Source organism: Lepisosteus platostomus, chromosome 9 (assembly GCF_059453375.1).
Source record: "Lepisosteus platostomus isolate fLepPlt1 chromosome 9, fLepPlt1.hap1, whole genome shotgun sequence".
Classification (NCBI taxonomy): domain Eukaryota; kingdom Metazoa; phylum Chordata; class Actinopteri; order Semionotiformes; family Lepisosteidae; genus Lepisosteus; species Lepisosteus platostomus.
Genome location: NC_142619.1, coordinates 60,072 through 65,951, shown reverse-complemented (window position 1 = coordinate 65,951; position 5,880 = coordinate 60,072). Strand labels below are relative to the sequence as shown.

Below are 5,880 nucleotides of genomic sequence, written 5' to 3'. Positions count from 1 at the left end.
TCTAATGTGATCTCTGCACGCTTCCCGAGGAGCAGAGACGATAAGGTCTGTGTCCGTTCCCGAGTCTTTGCGAGAGGCCTGTTTAGTCCGTCACTGAGATGATTTTAGATGCCTGTGAGTCGTGCCCACTGAAAAATGAAATAGTGCAGCACAATGAGACTTCAAGCAAAGATCTCATTAGCCCCTTCTGTGAATTGGTGTCTCGCAAGAGATCTTCCATCTCTTTGAAAGTTTCACAGCTTTGACCTCTAGATTAGAAATGACACCAATTGCACATGGGTCCAGCAACGTTCTATATAGTGCACATCACCATCGGGATGAAAAACAAAAATCCCCAGTGGGAGTCCAGTCTTTCCCTGCTACGCAAATTGCTTTTCGTTAGGTGAGGTCGCAAGTTCTTATTGGAGAATGTTGTACAGTTTCTTAATGCAATAGGGCGAGTAAGACTGAAGTTCCCCCCGTGTTGGCCGATCAGTGGAACGAAACTGAAAAAAGCTCCTTGAAACTGTGATTCATACACTTGTACACTGGCTCAGCATGGTGCTCACCTTGGGTGTCTGCTGAAATTTGATTTTTTTTCAGGAGCACTGTGACCCAGAGCTCAATAATCATTTCAGCTACTGAAGATCATTCAGTTTTTAATGCTTTTCATTTTAACATCCTACTTGTTAGTATTTCCTCTTAGGTGAGAATACTCTGGTACTTTTCTGGGTCTTAGTTGAGTGAGCTTTATTAGAATAATTGAACAATACTTTCACCTCCACATGACACTCATAGATTTTTCAAGGGTTAAATATGGGAGCTACGTTTCTTACATGTTTCCTTTTGTAAGTTGATTCACAAAGCTTTCACCGCCTCCACTCCAATGAATCACTTTGTTTAGCAAGTGATCAGGTGGAACAGTTTAATTTCTTCCTGCAAATAATGCCTTTTCCTTTTTCATCCCATTCAAGTCTCCGTCCTAGTTAAAGTCATTGTGATGTAGAACGGCAGTGGTCCAGTTGAAAGGTTCAAGGTTTCACTGTGTTTTAGAGTGCAGATAAAGAAGATAATAGGAGAGGAAACTGGAAAAGCTGTGACTCTCTCATTCAATTCAATTCAATTTATTTTCATATAGCGCCTTTCACAACAAGGTTGCCCCAGGGCGCTTAACAATGCAGGTAAATATACATTTTGTGAATACAGAACTGAAGACAATGGAGGAAAGGAACCAAAGACTCCTCAGTAAGGAGAATAAAATCCTCTAGGGGTCCAAGGTCAACTGGCTGCCCAACCCCTTTGGGCATGCTAACATTATATCATTAAAAAAAAAGAAAGAAATGAATGCGGGTATTAATCCATCCATCCATCACGTCGTCTGTATGTCAGTACCCCATGCAGGTCTCTGCAGACCAGCAGAATCCTCCTAAACGACAGCTGTATCCATGATGCCCCTCTTGGATCCATGGCACTGATGCAGCATTCAACTCACATGGTGCCCAGCCCAGGACAGACAGGCCTCTGAAACTATGCTGTGTACAGTATTTCTCCTCTGCAGCATCCCTGCGAGGCAGGACAGGTGCCTGACCTCTGAGAGCCTTGTAAGTAAGTAGAAGGAGTTTGAAGTCCGCCCTGTACCTGAGAGGAAGCCAATGAAGAGAGAGAAGTATGGGGGTTATGTGGTCATTCTTTCTGCTCCAAGTAACAATTCTAGCTGCTGCATTCTGTAAGTATTCAAACTCTTTGCTGTGACAAATCTAACGTACTTTAGGCAGACAAAACGACCTTAAAAAGCCACATGATTTTTAAGTAGTCTGTCTGTGTGTAGTAACAGTGGTTCACATTATTTCAGAACGTATACTCCCGTCTCTGTAACGTTCCTCAGTCAGCTAGTGAACATTCTGTATTTACACCACGAATGCACTACTTTGTCTCGCGCGCGGTCACACTGGCCGTCCACAGGCACGGGCAGGAGCAGGGAACACGAGGCCGCTCTGTAGTGCCCCTGTGGCTCTCCAGCAGAGGGGAGCATTTTGCTCAACAGCCCTGAGCCGAAGGACCCAGTGATAAAGCTGAAAATCTGGCAAGTCCCCCAGTCTCCCCGGGGCGCTGAAGAGGATTTCATCTGATGCTGAGGTTCCTGTAACTCAACACAAAATTGAACACGGCGAGTTATGAGTTTGTGAAGAAGTGACAGCGGAACAATGTCAAACAGGAAGTTAACCTACAGGAAAGAATGAACTGAATCTCTGATATTCAAGCACGCAGTGTGACGTCCACTGTCTATTCAAATCTTCTCTGCAAGTCTTACAATTCTTTTTCATACACCGTCTCCTGGTTATTGTTTTGTGAGTGCTTGAACTGTTTCTCAGTAGAAATAAGACCGATAACTCACTGCTTCAGGATGCACACTATCGTCGATGAAACCTGTGGTGTAAGCAAGCGAAAAGAGACAGATCCTTCTAAAACACAGAGGCCATCGGGAGGGCAGAAACACTCTGCAACAGGTAGGAGCTGTGGAGCCGTGATTCCCCCGAGCCAGAGCCCTCGTCCTCCCTCGACAGCGAACTGAGCTCCAGCGACTGGAGCAGCTACCTGCCGTCGTGGGACCTCCTGCAGATTGGGAACGGGTAAGGCAATTCGACACGAGCCCACTCCTCTTCCCACTGCTTACACCCCTATAACAAATAGTTTCAGGGTATTCAAGTACAGGATAAAGAGATTACAGGTGTTCCCAATTGGCTGAGGATACAACTCTCTCTCTGAGAAAGCACACAGAGGTGGACAAAGCAATTAAATGCGTTTACAAGTCATTTCCTCTGTATCTGGTCTTTCTTTACATATCAGAAAAGTGAACTGGTGGCTGTTGGAAAGTGTCTGCTCCGTACGTAATATACATGTAAAAGATGTGATTAAATATCTTGGTATTAAGATTTTCAAAAAGGTGATTTTGTGATTTGATGTTCTCTACCTTAGTAAAATAAAAAAAAAACTTTATTCATGGTTGTTATTTGTCAAACACGGGCAGAAGGAGGCCTAAATGCTACAGGGTTTAGAGCATCTAATACCGATACCGACAGAGTATTATTTACAAAATTAAGCAAAGTAGGTGGTGTATGTTTCCCTAATTTAATCATTCAGGAACTAGCGGGTATAGACTTTTTACTTGAATGTCATTTGGATGCTGGAAACCCCCCTGAAACTTGCCAGCTTCCATGAAGAAGTTCTCCTCACGTGGTCTCTTATAGATAAACATACCTCCCATAGATACATCATCTAGAATACAGAGAAAAAATAAACCTGTGCTTTGAAAACTGGGTTTAAAATAGTATAAGCGGGGTCAACAAATTAACTGGTGTGGATGATGAAATGTAGAATCAAGCAGATTTTATGAATAGATATAATGTTTGTGATAAGTCTGATAACAATCCGTCGTAACCAGAGCTACTCCTAGAGAGGTATTGATGCTTTTAAGAAACTTAACAGTATACCATCAGAAACTATGGAAGAATTTACAACCTTTATTAGACTACAAGGAAAACAATTTAGTTATACTTGTACTAATAAATACTTCAGATCCCTCTCGCAATCTCACAATATCTTGTCAAACTATTTTGGAGCACTTCTTTGGGGAAAGTGAGTGGAATCAAACATGACTATTGTCAAACAGATTTTGTATGAATAATAAGGTTAAGGCGTCAGTACAAAATTGTACATTGAATCGACCCGGTAAAGATACACATTGTGCATAGATTTAAAAGTAATATAGATGATAATTGTCTTTCTCAAAGCAGCCCAGAAACCTTACGTTTGTTTTTGTTTTGTTCTGTTGTTAAAACACTCTGAACAGATCGGCAAAATGGTGTAAAGAAGGCTTCTAATTCTGACATTTCCTGTAGACAAATTGAGTTATTTTACTGCTCAATACTGCTGAACCGAATCTAAAATATAATGTATCATTGGCTTAATCATTATACTTGCTCGTTATTAGATGTATAAATAGCCTAAAGATGAGAAATAATCGAAAATTGAATAATTAGACCGTATGTCGTAGTAGCAGATTGTACTTCTCGCCTAACTGATGTGGTCGAGCAACACCACAATCGCCATACAATCCGTCCGTTCTCATGCTCTGACTTTCAGGTTGGGCAGTGGAATGGATTCCAGGGCAAACTCGTTCTTGTTTGATTATCCGTGTGAAATCTCGCCCAATATAACAGGTAAACTCATGCACTGAAATGACGCGCTTCCAAATTAAAGCGACACGCATTTGAATAATTCAAAATACACACGAGGGAACGTCTCCAAACCATGTCTAAGTATCACAACATGAAAGCTGTGCGTACCTTATCTTTATTTGCCTGTATAATGTACTCCAGTGATCTGTAACGTAGTCTTGCGTGCATCGTAAAGGATCCGGACTTCCGGCTACGGAAAACCCTGAGTGGATCAGCCTTTCCACCGGACCCGGACTTCCGGCTAGGAAAAACCCGGAGTGGATCAGCCTTTCCACCGGACCCGGACTTCCGGCTACGGAAAACCCGGAGTGGATCAGCCTTCCACTGGATCCGGACTGCCGGCTACGGAAAACCCGGAGTGGATCAGCCTTCCACTGGATCCGGACTGCCGGCTACGGAAAACCCGGAGTGGATCAGCCTTCCACTGGATCCGGACTGTGAGCAGCTTTTGTCCAATCGGCGCTGAGATTTCAGCAGGAGGCGGGAGACAGGCCTTTTGTCCAGTCACACAGCTTCAGTCCCGGGACTTTTCCGAATTCCGGCGGGCGGTGACACTTCCGAGAAATGTCCACTGGGTGGCGACAGAGATACACGAGTCCAGGGAGCTGAGTCTCAAAGCGCTATCGGAAAGACTTGAAATCGGAAAGAAATACATTTGTTACATTTTAATCCCATTGAAAAGGAAGATGAAAATATCGTTTGTATTTTAAAACATTATTATACTTGCGCAACATAATTATTAAGGGAATGGTGTGAGAGGAGACCGTGTTTGAACAGTTTAAGACGGATGTAAAGACATTTTATTTCAGAATGTCTTTCTGAAATGTGTCTGTTTCTGTGTTGTAAGAACGTTGAAGCATGGACGGGCCTTATCTGCATTTACCTTGTTGAATCTTTTTTTCCATAAAATGTACATGTATTATTGCATGTATCCTGACAATACGACTGCTACGTTACGTTTTCTTGTAGTTTTTGGTCTCATAAAAAATACAAAAGTATGAGTCGATGACGTCAAAATGGTGTCCCACAGGGCTTATGGGTAATGTAGTCTCTGTAGTTCACTGGGCTGCCCTGCCCATGTGTTTCGCTGATTTCATTGAACATTAGAATGAATTATATTAATACAACTTCAGCGTATTTATCGTGTCTTGTATTTCTTTGTCTCTCTTATGTGTTCCCTTGTGTGTATGTTTTCTTGTATTTCACGTGTCTGCAGCGCTGGTTAATCGACCCGGCACATAAAGCAAACCCACTGTCCTCGTGTTTCTTAGCTCCCGTCTTGTTTGCAAACTTTTCTCCTGTGTTTATTTTACTTTGTCAATAAAACGTGGTTGCCGGGGAAACGGTGCTGCAGAAGTTGTTGCGAGCTGACCTCTAGGAGGTAAACAGTCGGCTTTTGTAATCTAATCAGCGAGCAAAGCAGAAACGTTAGTCTAAAAAGCGCTGGCTGGAGTATTTTGTGGACATTATGCAGAAGAAAAGGAAGAAACGGTGAGTCGCAGGCTGTCGGTAAATATCAGCGCTGGACACCAGACTCACACCGCTGGGCTCACTGCACCATGAGCGAGTCCGTCGGCGCCTCCTCCTCCTGGGGTGTGTTACTGCAGGAGTGAGGAGTCTCCGGTCTCCGGTCGCGTCATGATCTGCAAGTGGAGGTGAGAGA

The 5,880-nt window shown here is 43.2% G+C and overlaps 1 long non-coding RNA gene across 1 annotated transcript; it reads right to left on the bottom strand.

The window, feature by feature from the left end:
* Nucleotides 1-1,087: 1,087 nt before the first annotated feature.
* On the bottom strand, nt 1,088-4,643 carry LOC148654190 (uncharacterized). The gene is made up of 2 exons (XR_015941415.1): nt 4,326-4,643; nt 1,088-1,617 (listed from the first exon to the last, which is right to left on the bottom strand). It is a non-coding gene; the product is annotated as an uncharacterized LOC148654190 (long non-coding RNA).
* Nucleotides 4,644-5,880: the final 1,237 nt, after the last annotated feature.